Source organism: Camelus bactrianus, chromosome 4, assembly GCF_048773025.1.
Source record: "Camelus bactrianus isolate YW-2024 breed Bactrian camel chromosome 4, ASM4877302v1, whole genome shotgun sequence".
In the NCBI taxonomy this organism is placed as follows: Eukaryota; Metazoa; Chordata; class Mammalia; order Artiodactyla; family Camelidae; genus Camelus; species Camelus bactrianus.
Genome location: NC_133542.1, coordinates 68,816,267 through 68,833,013, shown reverse-complemented (window position 1 = coordinate 68,833,013; position 16,747 = coordinate 68,816,267). Strand labels below are relative to the sequence as shown.

Genomic DNA, 16,747 nt, shown 5'->3' with positions numbered 1-16,747 from the left:
GGTAGAGTTCAAGTAAACAAACTAATCATCACTTTATTAATTTAATAAATTCAAGATTAATGCTGCAAGAGTCAGTAAGAGAGATCACTTGATACTTTCTTATTTTCTATAGAGACTTCATGCAAAACAAAAGAAAACAAAACAAAAACTACAGTCAGAAGATCTGAGGCATCTAAGACTGGGCTCTGATACCCACTGGCAATGTGATCTGTGGCTGGTCACTTCACCTATGTTTCTGTTTCCCCATCTTCGAAGCTGGGATAATGCTCTTATCTCCCTCACATGATAAACTGTACAGTTTACATGAGATGAATGCAAAGTGTAAATGACTGCACGATGCAGGACACCACTATTCCTGTCAATGAAGTGGTAGGGGAACGGCTTCAAGATGGCAGAACAGAAGGACAGAGCTCACCCTCTCCTACAAATACATCAAAAATACATCTACATGTGGAACAATTCTCACAGAATACCTACTGAACTCTGACAGAAGACCTCATATATTCAAAGCTACAAGAAGGATCACCACATAACTGAATAGGATGGGGAAAAAAGGTATAATAATTTTTCTCACTTCACTATGACACGATGAGACATACTCCATGTTCATCACATGACAGAATGGACCAAAATGAACCTTTCCATAAAAATAAGTGGGAAGTATCAAAGTGGTAATTAAAGAGGTAAGATCAACTACTTGCTAACATGATGGAACCTACACTTGTAAAAGGCTTATTAAAAGTGAAACTAAAGGCCAACTATCTTCAATTGAAACCATTTTTGGTAACATAATATGCCACACACAGGCATAGCTTTGAAATTTGAGAATAAAGCTTTTTTTGTAAATAGATCAATGTATCTAATTAAGACGATCTGATTAAAAATTACACAGATAATGATGACTAAATGTAAAGTGGTAATTGGGATCCTGGAACAGAAAGAGGACATCAAGTAAAAACTAAGCAGGGGGAGGAGAGTACAGCTCAGTGGTAGAGCGCATGCTTAGCACGCACGAAGTGCTGGGTTCTATCCCCAGGAACTCCATCTAACTAAATAAATAAGCAAGTTTTTTTAAAAAAATCTACTTAACCGCCCCCCAAAAAAAACCCAAAATAAAAAATTTTTTCAATTTTGAAAAGTAAAAACTAAGCACATCTGAATAAAGTATGAATTTTGGTTAACAACAACATATAAATATTGGTTTATTAATTGCAGCAAGTATGCCATACTTACACAAGACGTTAGTAACAAAAGGAACTTGACACTGGGTATATCAAAATTCCCTGTACTATCAACTCAATTTTTCTATAAATTAAACTATTCTAAAAATTAAAGTCTATTTAAATTTTTTTATCTACACAAATAATAAAATTCTAAATTCAAGCATCCAATTTAGTGACTTTTTTCAGCAAGAAAAAAATACACAAACTTAAGAAATGCTTTTGAGTGCTGTAATTTATCAGTCTCCAACCATCACCACCTATAAGGATTATCAGCTGTCACATGACATCCCAAAATACATTAATATCTGGTTAACATATTGTAGTGTTTAAACTATCACACTAAAAATATTTTTTCTCTCAGTTCACTGTGATCAGAAATGAATTACAGAAACTTCCTAACACAAAATTTCCATAGCTATGTTACATTTTGCACTAATTCCTGATCAACTGAAGCAAGGCAAATATATTTCCTAGCCAGAGTTGCTTAAGAAAAGCCAGTTTTTATATTAATTTCCACTTAATGGCAAACTTAAAAAGTCCCATTATAAGTAGTAAATAGTTGGCTTGAAGAGAAGTTTTAATTGTATGGTGTAGTAAAGTATATACAGGTACTTAGGAAATAAAAATAATAATAACCACTATGCATTTCAGGTTTGTCATGTATTAGGCACCAACTAGGTGCTTTACATGGAAATTCTCATTTAATCTGTGTAACACTCCTGAAAGGTAGGTATTCTTATCCACTTTATATAGATGAGGAAACTGAGGAAATTAAATAATTTGCCCAAGATCAAATTAATACCAGCAAAGCTGAGACTAGAATCCAGGTGTGTCTGGCTCACTTAGCTTTTACTCACCATGATATTTGCCTCCCAAGAGTGAGTGCTTTAATTTACCACTACCAAGGTCACTTCTAATCACCCCTCTCTTTCAACAACTATTAATATCTAAGTCAGTATCTGGACAACTCCCTTTCTTGGAAAGTTTCAAACTGTCCAACAAAGTCAGGTTTAGTTGAACTTCAGGACTAAATAACCTAAACTCTATTAAAGAAATGATACATAAAAGTTTAGAAAGTCACTAGAGACTAATTTAGATTATTACCCTGATAATTACTCACACACACACACACACACACACACACACACACACACACTAGGTCCTATCTAAAGTATCTTAAGACTTAAAATGTACTAACAGAGTTCTGGGTATAGCACTCTAAAGTAAAATGCAATGAGCTCAAAACTAGCTGTATAATCCCTAATGGTTAATATAATCTTTCTGGAATTCAGTTTTTTAACTGAAATACAAGGAATTATGGGTACCATCCCTTTACTGTAATTAACGCTCTACAAATACCCAAATAGATCCAAGTTCCCTAACTGGTTCCAGAACATCTTGGTCACCTTGCTCTCTTTCTGTATGAGCTAACTGGGATTTTCTGTGGGCAGGTGACCCCAGACAGTAGCCAATACTGTCAACATGATCTATACTCTTAGCATATCATCTGTCTTCTTCCAACATGGGAGCATAAGATCAAAATCTTGAATTTTCCTAGCCTTTTCCAATGAAAGGTTATCACCTTCCTCTCAGTCAATCCTTTACACTATTTAGGGTCTCATCATCTCAGCAGGCTCCTTCCCAGTCTCTCCCTGCTCCTGCTGAGGCAGTCTTCCTAAAGCACAAATCTTGTCCTGCTACTCTCCACCGCCTAAAGATAATGTCCACAACCTGCTACACGGCATCAAGCTCACAACCATAAATCCCTCTTTTTCCATCTCCTACCTCATCTCCCACCATTTCTCCACTTCCTCCAAAGCAGATGTTGCTGCCAAACTATATCCTGAAGTCTCCAACATCTTGCAGTGCTATTACCAAGGCTTAAGAGGCCCATATCCTCCTCATCTTCAAGTGAATTCAGATTTCCCCTTTAAGCCCCAGCCCCCAAATCTCTTCCCTCTGTGAAGCTCTGGGGAAACTGCTCCTGCCAACAAACAGGGTGCATCCTTCCTCCCTTATGACACTAAGTGGGAAAGTTATTCCATTTTTAGGTTTCTTTCAGTTCTTCTATTTATATAATGCAGAAAAATCCAAGCAAGGTGCCAATTTGTCTTCAACACTTCCCTAACACCTGCTAATCTCTCCTTTTAATTAAAGGACAGCAGGCCTCAAACTCACCTCAGCACCTTCTGCAAACAGTTAGTTAGCTAGGTTTTATAACACTGGTTTTTTCTGGGGTTTTTTTTTGTTTGTTTGTTTTGTTTTTTAAGTTGATTTCTGTTTAGGGCAAGAAATGTTAGCCTTTCACTGTGGTAGGAACATAAAGCTCCTTTAAAAATATTTTTAAAGGTGTCCAAAAAAAAAAAAAAAAAGACATTAAATAAATAATAGTATAAGTAGTATGCAGACTTGGGAAAAGTCATGATATTACTCAAGGATTAAGCATGGTAAACATGGTAAACATGTCTACACCTTGACAGAACTGTCACTTTTTTTGTTCACTATATAGGTACTCTTCCCCACAGTACTTATGTAATATCCGTATTAATGTTATACGGCGAAAAAGGACATGACTGTCATTTTTAAAATGAACTACCACAATGCTAGCTGTATTTTATCAATCAAATAATTTTAATCTGAGGATTTATCTTAATTACCCACCACTTTTCAGGGACCTAACCAATCCACACTAGAGACGGGTGTCTCTTGCAAATATCTTCTATAATCATGTTGAATTATGATGATTTGCCTACACGTTTCCCTCTTAAAAGACTTACCTCCTTTAGTGCAGGAACATTTTCTCAATTTACGTTTTGTTACATAACATGCTCTAAAAATCATCAGGTATTAAAAAAAATGAGCTCATCTTTTTCCAAAAAGTGGCTAGACAAGCACAGTGAGCTTTATTTAACACACTTCCTTCACCCACTCATTCAACAAATGTTTATTAAATACCTACGATGTGCAAGGCACTGATGAACAGGATGGTTAAGGTCTGCTCTTGAGGGACCCGCATTCTCACAGGAATATGCGACATTCTAATGACAATTTTGAGTGGCTGACACAGACTGGATTTCTGCATACCCTCTATTTAGAGTCCTTTGCCTACTCCTTTCAGTGGTCAGTTAAAGCCCACTTAGGTATCAGGGCCCAGCTCAACTGAGGAGCCTTTACCAGCCAGTTTTCTGTCTCAGATACTTTCTCATTTGGGTTCATCTCCATCACAGCATATTGTACTGTTTTCAACAAAATGTTTTCTCAACAAAACTCCAAGTTCCCTGAAGTAGGGACATAATCATCTTGGTATCCCCATTACTTGGCAGAGAAGCTGGCATTTAGCAGGTGCTGAATCAATGTCTGAATCTATAAAAAATTAATAAATAAATGACTAAATGATGAACAGCAATGCTCTGGTTAAAAATCAGCCAAGCTGCTGCTAACTCAGTTCCAAAATAATGAAAGAACAGTATCTAAATTTAAGGTGAAAACATCTACTAACTTTCCAATGAGCATGTTTGAAATAATTATTAATGTACTGAAAAAGATATTTCCTCACAATTAAGAAATGCAAAAAAAAAAAAAAAGAAAGAAAGAAAAGAAAAAAGAAAAAAGAAATGTATACCATGAGAGAAAAAAATGGCAACAAGTGATACTTTAGTATCTTTAGTTGGTATTTTTGAAACAAATGTAAAACATTGTAGAAAAAAGAATGGACTTAGTACCAACTATTCCTGGCACAAGTACAGAGAACTGAAGGGCACACTACTTTCAAGATGCAAGTACATAACATAAAGCCAGATAGTATCCAAAATTCAAATTAACAGTACAAGACTTCTTGTTATGACACCAAAATTCCAGACCCTACCAAAAGTCAACTTAAAAAATCCAAACAGATTTTACCCCCAACACACTAATTTTCCAGAGCTAAAGATGGCAAACCACAAAAATAATGAAATTCATGCCTAACAAGCGGCTTTTGGATTAAGCTCAGATTTTACTGTACCACTCAATTGACAGAGAACATCAAAACACCTGGACAGCCTAAATGTATTACTTACTAAATACTAATGTACCCTCACCATTGCAGTTCAAAAACTTTGACTTTTTAAAATATTACTTGAAATCATTATTACTGGAATTGTTAAACAAGATTAAGCTGAAAAAGGTTAAGTAAGTTATGGTACACCTTTACCATGGAATATTAAATAACTGTTAAGAAGGATGTCTACCATGTACCACTAAGTGAAAAAAGCAAACTCCAGAATGACATGCATGGTAAGATCCCAGAGGCAGTACAGGGGTTAAAACACAAGCCCTAGAGCAAGACTACTCGAGCTCAAATCACAGTTTTGCCACTAACTAGCTATGCAACTTTTGGCCAATTACTTCTTGCCTCAGCTTCTTCATCAGCAAGTGCATATAAAATAGAACCTTACTTCATAGGGTATGTCGTAAGGTTGTGAGGGTTTAGTGGGTTAATATATATAAAGCACTTGGCACGCACAACTGTTAACTATAATTTGGGGGGGGGGGGAAACTCCAGATTATGTAATATGTGTATATATTTGTGAAAAAAAGCATTTGTTTTTTGCACTGTTTTCAGGGTTTTAAATTTTTTAATTAATTAATTAATTAGGTAATAGAAGTACTGGGGATTAAACCCAGGACCTTCTTCATTCTAAGCATGCGCTCTACCACTAAGCTATTACCACCCCCTCAGGTTATGTTTTGTTTTTTTAAAAACAAAGAACATTTATTTCCTTAGTAATTTTTTTTTTAATTTTAAGGTAAACATGAAAAAACTTGGCACTAAGATCTCCCCTGCTGAGAGATCTGCTAGTGCAATTACTTAAACACTCAGGACCAGACAAATTCTGTGAATTATTTTAGGAAATGTGAAATTTTCAAATCCAAAAAAAGGACACAGTACTTAATTTCTAGATATAGTTCAACAATAATAATCTGCACACCAATAAGCAGAATTACTATGCTATTAAAATTATATCCTGTTTTCCTCAGAGGTAATACATGACACAAAAATATCCACCTAATCTAGAAATGGGTATCAGGAACTTTCACAATTATATAAACCTTCTTTAATTTATTAGTCTGAAGTTATATACCACCAAATCTAATTTCTTCCTATTCCACAATCTCTAATGACAACTCACTAAGGCAAACCAAGTAACTAAAAAACCCTAAAATCTTTAGAGCCATCTACAAACTTTGGAGAGGAAGATTTCACTACACACATGCTTTGAGGAAGCGTTGGTCCCCAGGATAAACTTAGTTTCTTCCATGAATACAGTGGGTGTACAATCAAATACAAGAGCAGAAGGAGAACTTTGAGCTTCAGCTGTATTTTTGCTGAGCTGTAATACTGGTAAAGCCTGTTTCAAGATCCAAGAGTACACTCTCAAATTTAAGGAAAGCACGTAGCAGGCTGTCATGTCTGTTTCACCACATTTACCAGAATGGCACTTCATAAAATTACAAATATTTATTATCAAGCTTCAAACAATATTATTATCATTGACTACGTTCTACCCAAAAGGAAACTCCTGGACCACAAAACTCTAAAGAAACAAACAAAATCTCGTTAGTCAAACAGCTTTTCAAAAAGAAATCAACCATTAAGATGCATGGAATTTGCAACTTTAGATAGTTCACATAATGTCTAGAAAAAAAGAACTCAATAAATGTTAGCTATTACTGTCATTACTGTTATTATGATGATTTGTAATGATGGAATAGAAACTTACTCATAGGGAGGCTTACTTAATAAGTCACTTTCCATCAGAATCGAAGTTGCCCCATCACACCTTTGAATAGTTCAATATTAAAAGGCACTTTGTTTTAGAGAAATCAAAGTTAGAGTCCTTGGGTTCTGAAGGAGGTAAAGATGAAATAAATTCTGCAGAAAGAATTCATCTATTCTTTCCTAAGCTTTTCTGGTACAGAAAGCCGTATTTGTAAACATTTTGCAATTCTATCTTAAGTACTATGACTTTCAGACCTAATGTATTTTTGTCAGGTAGACAGGAATCATTAACAATGAAAGTAAAACCAAGAGATAGGTCAGAGCTCTGCATTAGAAAGTGAAAGGAGACAATTCAGACTGAGATGAAAATAGATGACTTTAGCCTGAGTCCTAAAAACTTTTAAAATAGATGTATTTGGATAAAATTTAGATTGCTTGGGAAGATAATTTGATTCTGGTCCTAAGAAAAGGGAAATAAGCTAATATCCCTTGACTAATTTTTTTGTCTTTTAAATTTTCCAATTTTAATACTTTCAAAGATTCACAGAGAATAAATTGGAAATATAAATTAGGAAGGAAAAAAATAAAGAACTGAATGTGCTTGATGAAATGTTTTCCACTAGTCTCCAGCGTGCGTGTACAGGCATTATACGGGAGCAAGACCAAGCAGGCACTTTTTTGGACAGACATCTTAATGAGCAGACATCTTGCTTGTTTTTCCAGTTACATTATGTTTAAAGCCTTATTTTCTTTCTTTTTTTATTGACATATAATAGATTTACAATATTGTGTTAGTTTCAGGTATATAGCAAAATGATTCAGTTATTTTTTTTAGTAGAGCTTATTATAAAATATTGAATATAATTTCCTGTGCTATACAGTAAATCCTTGTTGCATACCTATTTTATGCACAGTAGTTTGTATCTGTTAATCCCATACTCCTAGTTTATCCCTCCACCCCTGTCTCCCCTTTGGTAACCATAGGTTTGTTTTCTATGTCTGTGAGTCTGTTTCCATTTTGAATATAGATTCATTTATATTATTTTTTAGATTCTACATATAATTGATTATGATATAATATTTGTCTTTCTCTGTCTGACTTACTTCATTAAGTATAACATTCTCTAGGTCCACCCATGTTGCTGCAAATGGCAATATTTCATCCTTTTTTATGTAAAGCCTTATTTTTTTTAAATGGCTTAGAAAAAAGATGAACATAAAGATAATTTTGGCTTTGTAAATATAACTTAATTACAGTGCTTGCAATAAGTTACATTTTCCTTTCAGGTACTTATCAAATATTTGGTTTAGCTTCAAACTTAAAAAAAAAGTCATTATAGAGATAGTTAGGAAGTCTATAAGTAACTTTTTAAAAACATTTGTTCAACCATTAATTTATATGTATCAAATATGAGAACCTGAAGTATCAACAAATATTCACCACTTCTTCTGACCTTTGCATTGCAAAGTTCAAAACCAGGTTTCAGCTTAGGAACAATGAAGAACTATCTTTTTGCAAATGTTTTTACATAATAATAATACACATTGAAACACATTTAAAAAATCAGAAAATACAGGTAAACATAAAGAAGGAAATTTTAATTACCTATAATTTTAAAAAACAGAAATCAAACAGCTTGGTGTCTAAAGCTTCTTCTGAAATGTGTACACAATACAGAAATTATTGGTCCTAGTTCCTTTAAAAATGAAAATATCTTGATTAGGATTAAAGAGTGAACGCCACAAATCATTCTATGCAAACACAAGTTTAGGCAGCTCAAATGTAAAAAAAATATATATAACTGAAATCCTTCTTGCCTGAGAAAAAATTAACTCCAAAGAAGATGTGTGTGGTGAAAACAACAGAAAGCTGAAGGGGAAAATTTAAATAACTGTTTGAGGTTTGTTTTTTTTTTTTTTCAATTTTTTGGTCTTTCCAAAGCAAGTAGGAAGCATTCCACTTATATCAGACTTTTACCCCCAAAAGGTCATACTTTTTACCTTGGAGAATCGTTAATTTATAACCAACTCCCCAATATACTCACTCCTAAAAAAAATAATAATAATAAGAGTGAAATGTCTTACAATTGGGAATATATCCACTTTTCCACTTCTATTTTCTGCAGTATTAGGGGTAATTCTTCCAAATAAACTAATTTAAACTGAAGCACATTACATTTAAAGAGCGGTATTGTTAGCTGCACCAAACAAAAGTTAATACATATTGTGGCAATTTCCAGAATGCCAGTATCAGGCAGCATCACCTTGTGAGGTGGGAAATGCTAAGTGCCATCACTGGAAAGCAGCTCACAGACTCACAATGGAGCCAACTGGGTGAAGTGGGAAGTGACAGCACTGTGACAGTGGCCAAGAGGGCACCAGAAGAGGAGTGCTTATTTTAAAGTCATGGATGTGGTATGAAGGTGGAAAAGGACAAAAGCAGGTTGAAAGCTGGAATGCCAAAAGATAACTAGCAATTACTGAGCGAAAGCCATGTTCCTAAGGTTTTATATATGTGATTATTATTGGAGTTAATCCTATGTGGTAGGTATTTATCAACTCCATTTTACAAACGAAGAAACAGGTTTAGAAAAGTCAAATAACTTACTGCCTAATCATTCAGCTATTATGCAGCAGAGAAGGAATTCAGAACTAGCTCTGTCTGACTCCACAGCCCATACTCTTTTCATCTCCCCAGAATGCCCCTCTGGTCCCTCTTGGGTATACAGACTTCAGGTTCCCTGTGAGCAATTTCACTGTAGTGGGCTCCAGAAGGGAGTGAGCCACCCGCAGGCAATCGATCACACACTATCACCTGGGCAGCCTAGAGTTTTTTTGGCCTTTGTTCATCACAAACTACCTTTATATGTAATCTTTTTCCCCCATTTTTCCTGACCTAACACATAGAAAGGAAGGAAGGGAGTGAGAAGGGAAGGAGAAAGGGAGGGAGGGAGGCTGACTTAGATGTTCTATTTGATTTCCAAATTCCTCTGTCCCAGTATTTGTTCAAGTTGTTCCCTTCACCTGAAGCCCTTTCTCAATATCCCCAAAGCTAATCACATCTATGATTGAAGGTCCAGTTCAAATGCCATCTCCTCCACATAGCATTCCCTAATCTCCTATTCTCATTTAGTAGTAGAATCTCCAATCAAAATTTTCTTGACCCTTTACATATAAAGATACATACAAATAAAATGCCAGATAGATATATACAATAAATAAAATAAAGGGGCAGGAGAGAAAGAATGACCAAGGGGGCAGTGTAAGGACACAAAGTATCAGGCAATACTTCTTCAGGGCAGTGATTGTAATATGGTGTGTTTAATTCAACATAAACTATTTCAGCACCAACATGTATTTCACAAAACACTCTTCTTCACCTTTCTGTACCCTCCCTTTAATCTTTTCCAGAAGAAGTCTGCTGCAGTGGTTTTTCATTATTGCTAATATTTTAGAGGAAAAAAATCTCACAAGATGTTGACAGGTCCTTTACAAACAGGTGCAAATTTCAAGTCACACATACTCTGAAAAAAAATGTCATGAGTGATTTGTCAGTGAGCAGTCTGATGCCAAAATGAAGCTGAATTACAAGAATTTAAAATGGAATTTCAAGAAAATAACTTAGCAACTCTCCAACTCCATAATCTGCACATTTACTTTCCATTAGATATGAAAAGAAGAATAATAGCAATAGGAAAATGTACTTGGAGATCCTACAGTTTTTCACTTGAGGATAGAAAAATCTGAATACCCTCCTATCTTTAAAAGCCACACTATCTACATGACTTAAAACCAACACACACTAAAATTTTCTTTCACAGGCTTACACAAGAGCTTGGAGGGCTTCAATCCCTTGGAACTAGAAGGTGCCTTAACACAAAAATCTACAGGCCAAAGTACTCACTTCCCTTTCTTCCTCAGATTGCTCTGTCGATTGCCCAGTACCCTGAATGAAATACCTGTCATCTGTTCTAGCTTTCAAACCCATTACTCCGATTCCAGTCAAATCTTTTCTTTTACTTTCCTGATTACAAAATTCCCTCTTTCATCTACACTGTCATCCTATCTATCTAATCTTTTATCTCTTCTAATGATTCAAATATTCTTCCAGGCAGACTTATAGATTCCAAAACCTTCTTTCTACTTCAGGAGTTCTTAATCTTTTTCTGACATGGATCTCTTTGGTAGTCTTGCAAAGTCTGTGGACTTCTTCTCAGATTGCTTTTAAATGCATAACTAAATGTACGCAATTACAAAAGAAACTAATTATACTAAACTATGAGCATAACAATTTTTAAAAACTCTGATATTGTACTATATGTGCAGCTTTATTATCACGTTAAATAACGAGATCTAACAGTGAGTCTAATAATATCATAATTCAAAGAAATTATAAGCATAAATGACATTTTTGCGATATCTGTAACAACTGTAAAACACAATACAAAAAATCTAATATTTATTCATGATAAAGTAACAGGCATTGCTAATTCTATTGTAGTTTGTGCCTACATTCATAATTGAAGGAAATGATAATACAGTTATCAGATAATGAAAATAAAGATGTGATTTCAACCCCATTCCAGTTCAAGGACCCCCTAAATTCTACCAACTGGTGCATTCCAGGTTAAAACCCTTTCGAGTTCAAAGCCTCACTCAAATTATTTTTGTCAGAAATGTTAAAATAAAAGCACTGATTTTTCCTTTGCCCTAGCTCTCATCTGAACAATATCACCATGCCTTCCTGTTTTCACGCAGATTTATACACAGAACCCTGTTTGTTTCTATGGTTTGCCTAGCCAGCATCCATTTAAATTCTGCCAGTCAATAAAAGGCGATATTGAAGAAAAGGAGATGAACGCAACCAACAGCCCTTCACTGACAGACCTCCAGCAGGAAGTGGAAAGATGCCAAGTACGGTGTGTATGTTTAGGGTGGGTGGGCTGCCCCCCAGACCCGTGCGCCCAGCTTGTCAAGAATCTCCGAAGCAAGACATCTTCACCAGCAGCAATCAGAAGACAGTCTCCCTCCTCCTCACCTTCCCTACGCAATTCCCTAGCTGCCAGGTCGCTCGCCTCTGGCTCTCTCACCCGAAGCCGCCCAGCGATCCTCCAGTCCCTTCCCATCCCATCCCCCACGCGTCCCTCCGTCTCATCCGCCCCAGGCTGCTCCGGCCCCTGGGCGCCGCCACGTCTCTCCCCACGGCCTAACCGTGTGCCCCCACCCCCACTTCTCCCGACGCTGGAGAGAAGGGCCCAGGGCCCAGGGGTCAGCTGGACCCGGCGGCCCGCCGTCAGGCGCAGGCTGCGGCCCTAGGCCGGGGCAGCACGGCCGCCAGGCAAGGAGCCGCGCACTCCGCTCGGGCAGATGGGGGACGTGCACTCACCAAGAAGATCATGTGGAAGAGAGCCCCGAGGTCTCCGCCGGACCGCCACTCGGCCCCAGAGCCGTCGCCCTCGCCGCGAACTGCCACCGCCACTACCGCCGCCGCCGCCGCCGCCACTCGCTAGTTGGCTTCCCTGCGTTCTGCTGCGGCGCTGCCGCCACGCCATGGCGCGTGCGCAGCGCCGCGGGGGCCCCCTGGGACTGGTAGTTCGGACCCGGCGGCGAGCGGTGCCTCTTCCTCTTTCACCAGCCGAGTCCGCTGTGGGCTGAAGCGGTCTTGGGCGGCTTGGGTACCGCGAAACGCCTTCCGGAAAACTGTCCTTCACCAGACACCGATATTTGCTTCCGCATAAGGTACTGCTGGTTGTGAAAAACCATCTGAGCAAGTATGTGTAAAGTAAAACAATTAAGAGCATTTACGCTTTAGATAACTGTCACGTGCCCAGAACACATCGTTTGAAAAACACACATACACACACACACACACACACCCCCCTTGTCCCTTTATGTTAAAAGCGTTGTTAATTGCCTTTAATGATATACAGATTTTCAATTTTACACCCGATTTCCCATTCCTTTGAACACATTTTACTTACTGTAAACTTGACCATACAATTTCTTAGGTCATTGACAGTTTAATACAGAAGTTTTTTATAGAATAATTCAAACATTTCAAATATCAAGTTAACCGAGCTGAACAGTCATAGAAACCTTAGATTTGAAAGATACCTTAAATGTCATTAGTCCAACTTCTGCTCGGGCAGGAATTCCCTCTAGTACACGTGTACATTCCTGCTAGATTGTCATCCAACTTCTATTTCAACACTTCAAATTTCAGGAATCTCACTTTCTTAATGTAGCCTGCTCCATTGTTGGACAGTTTTAAATGTTAGAAAGTTCTGCCTCTTGCTGAACCAAAATCTACTTCCCTTTTACTTCCTTCCACTGCTAGCAGTTATACTGGCTGGAGCAATTAGAATGTTTTCGACTTGATAGCCTTTCAAAAAATTAAACAATGATTATGTCCTCCAACACTAGAAGTCTCCAGGCTTAAAAAAAAAAAGTTATAATAGTTTTTCAACAGTTTCAAATGCGATTCAGCTCCCAAACTGCTTTCCATTTAGTGATCCTCCTTCATGTATTACCTTTTAAAATTGTCAAAATTTGCCTCAGATTTATTGCCTCATTTTATTACCATAAGAGCATTCTATGGTAAGCTCATCAGGTATTATTGCTATGATACTGCCATTCAACTGACTCAAGAATTCAATTTGATCTAAGATTATTCCTCAGCATTGTTATAAAGCATTGCCCAAAACAACAAGGGAATGAAAAAAGCAGCAGGATATGGTTTACAATTTAGGGTAAAAGGATAATTCAGATTAAGGATCATAATAATAAGCTAAGATACAAAGTGTCTCCAGATTAACGGTGAAAGCCTTCATCAAATTGTGGAGCCATGACTTTTAAGAAGGAAGTGACTCTTGGGAGTTACTGAATGGCTGGATTTCAGGAAAGGAAATGGCATGTAAGGATTGCTAAGAACCCAGCCTAAGTAAAGTGAATGCATTCACAGTTTGCTCTCACTTTAACAGTAAGTACAGTACTCTGGTTGGGCTGGAGCACATAGGCCAGGTTAAAGGGGAAGGAAAGGACCCCAAAAGTTGCAAAAACTTCTTGTGGGTTGTGAAGAAACTGCACCGTGTGTAGTAAGTTTAAAAAGCACTGGGATACTGTATAGCTCAGCAAACTGTATTCAATTTCTTGTATTATATAATGGAAAATAATCTGAAAAAATATGTATGTATTTATATGTGTAACTGAATCGCTTTGCTATACACCTGAAACTAACATTGTAAATCAACTATACTTCAATAAAAATTTTTAAAAGCACTGGGATGGTCAAATAATTGTTCTGAGACCTCCTCTGTCACCTACAAACGAAAGCTTGAATTAGGTAAGCAATTTTCAATCTCTTTATCCAGCCAGCACACCCAAGTACTAAAACCTGCACATTAGAACAATGGATCACTACAACAGTAATTCTTGTGGAATATGAAGTATTATTCTCCATACCTTTTACACAAGGGAAAGTGAACTCAAGAGGCAAAAAGATGATCAAAAATCAATAAATAGTAAGTACTCCTAGAGGGAGAGCAGAGAATACCATCTTATTCACCACTGTCTCTGTGGAACCTGCATCCTACCTAGAATGTAGTATTTCTTTTCTTTTCTTTTTTAATGAATGAAATGAATAAACAGTGAACCCTGGCCAAAGCACTTTTTGCTCTATTACATCACTCAGCCTTCCTGAAGTGACTTGTCCATAGTTGCAGAATTCATACCAGATCTTGTTTAGAGCTCAGTTCTTCAGACTTTCAGCCTGATAGCTCTCCATTAGACTATGCTGCCCCAGAGGTAAAGAGCAGTGACAAACTCAGAATTTTTTTAAAATTAATGTTTCTTTCCTTCCATTTGTACACAGCCAGTCTTGGAGGTAAGACAAGAAAACAAGTTCAATGCCAAGTGATTTGAGAAGTTTTTGGCAAGTATTTCTAGACAAAAATATTTTTTCCTCACATCCATGAAAGCCCCCTGAAATGTCATCATTAGTGATAGAAACATCGAATCATGGATTTTAGACCTGAGTATCAGAGATCATCTAGTCCAATACCCACATTCATCTGAATTTGGAGGCTGTTCCTCAAGAGATCCTAATTTAAAAATACATGCCCCTGGGAAAAGCAACATTAAGTTATGGATTTATACATAGGAAAGAAATATGGCAGTTAATTGAGAGTAAACCATACCAGGAAGACAAACAGGGCTATATCCAGAAAGAAATAAAGATTAAGAAGAGAGAGAACAAGATGGAAGAGGAAAAAACAAGGACTTCATCTATGATGCAATTTTATGAATTTGGCACACAGTTTGGGAAATAAATTAGTTTGAAGCAGTAGTACACAGTTGGCTGTAGAAAGCTACAGCCTGTTCAGAGATTAATCTTAGTGTCTCATCTGAAAGAGTCAATTCAATTATAAACTAGGTGATAAATAAATATAGCAATAACATGGATAGAAACCAGTACAACAGAGAATTCATAATTTTACTATGAATGAACTCTGAGACTGTGTTTTCAAGTGTAAAGCAGAGATGTCACCAACCCTATCTAGCCTGTCTGGTTGTTATGAGGATAAAACCAAAGGATGCAGGTCAAAGCTTTTTACCATAAAAGCAAAACACAAATGTTATACTTTGACATAGTTCAAACTAAAACAGCAAGCAAACATTCTGTGCTAAAGGCTAACTTAGCCATTTTTCATTTACATTTAATTTTCTAGAATTTAATTTCAATCCAACAAGTAATATAGGAATTCATTCTTGTTCTTAAAAAATGTATACAATACAAACAAGTCAAAAGTTCCTCTTGATTCCCATCCTATTCCACCCAGAAGGAGCTACTCTTGTCAATTTGATAGGTATCTGCCTAAATTTTTGGTGGGGGTGAGGGTGGTTGTTTAATACAAATAGAATCACATTGTACATACTGTTCCATGTTCTGTAACTTGTTTTTCTCATGTAATAATAAATCCTGGGCATCTTTTCATATCTATACATAAAAATCTACCTCATTGTTTTGAACCTTGCACAATATTTCCATAATATAGTCTACCCTAATTTAGCACCCCCTATTGATGGACATTTAGGTTAACTCATTATATTTTGAACAATAAAAAATATGTGAATTAACTATATGTTATTTCTTTTTTTAAAACATTTTTATTGAGTTATAGTCATTTTACAATGTTGCATCAATTTCCAGTGTAGAGCCCAACTTTTCAGTTATAGATGAACATACATATATTCATTGTCACATTTTTTTTCGCTGTGAGCTACCACAAGATCTTGCACACACTTCCCTGTGCTACTATATGTTATTTACTAATGGGAAAATTTTTTTAAAGCTCTGGAAAATCCAGAAAGACAGACATGGAGGCTGTCTTATACACAGGTGGCAGAAAGTATCCTTCATAAAATCTTTTTTGCACTTAAAACAGTCCAACTGAAAGTAAAGGACTCCAATCATAGCCATACTCCATGCTCTGGGCCCTTGGTTGTCCTGCACTGGCCCCCACTGGCAGGTTCAGAAATAGTTATGCTTAGAGGTCGATTTACTATGAAGCTGATGGAGCTTATGATTCAAGAAAATGTAATCACATAGTCATATGGTTTTGTAATATTTTCCAAGGAATTTTAAATTATCAGCTTAACTGAAGACAACAGATAAAAGCCTAAAATTTGAGAATACTAGAAATGAGGATAGTGATGCCTGTAGAACAGGGTCATAAATCATGCAACTCATACTTCAGCCCAATGA

General features: G+C 36.6%; 1 protein-coding gene across 7 annotated transcripts in view; it reads right to left on the bottom strand.

Moving 5' to 3' along the window:
* The window catches only part of GAPVD1 (GTPase activating protein and VPS9 domains 1), a 61,446-nt gene extending 48,917 nt beyond the window's left edge, over positions 1–12,529 (bottom strand). For 6 of the 7 annotated variants that reach the window (XM_074362220.1, XM_074362222.1, XM_074362224.1 and 3 more), the window contains exon 1: positions 12,371–12,529. The gene's annotated coding sequence lies outside the window, so the exon portion shown is untranslated. Of the gene's footprint in view, positions 1–3,008; positions 3,158–12,370 lie in introns of those variants that run through there. The other variant, XM_074362221.1, reaches the window with a different exon arrangement.
* Between the last annotated feature and the right edge of the window lie 4,218 nt (positions 12,530–16,747).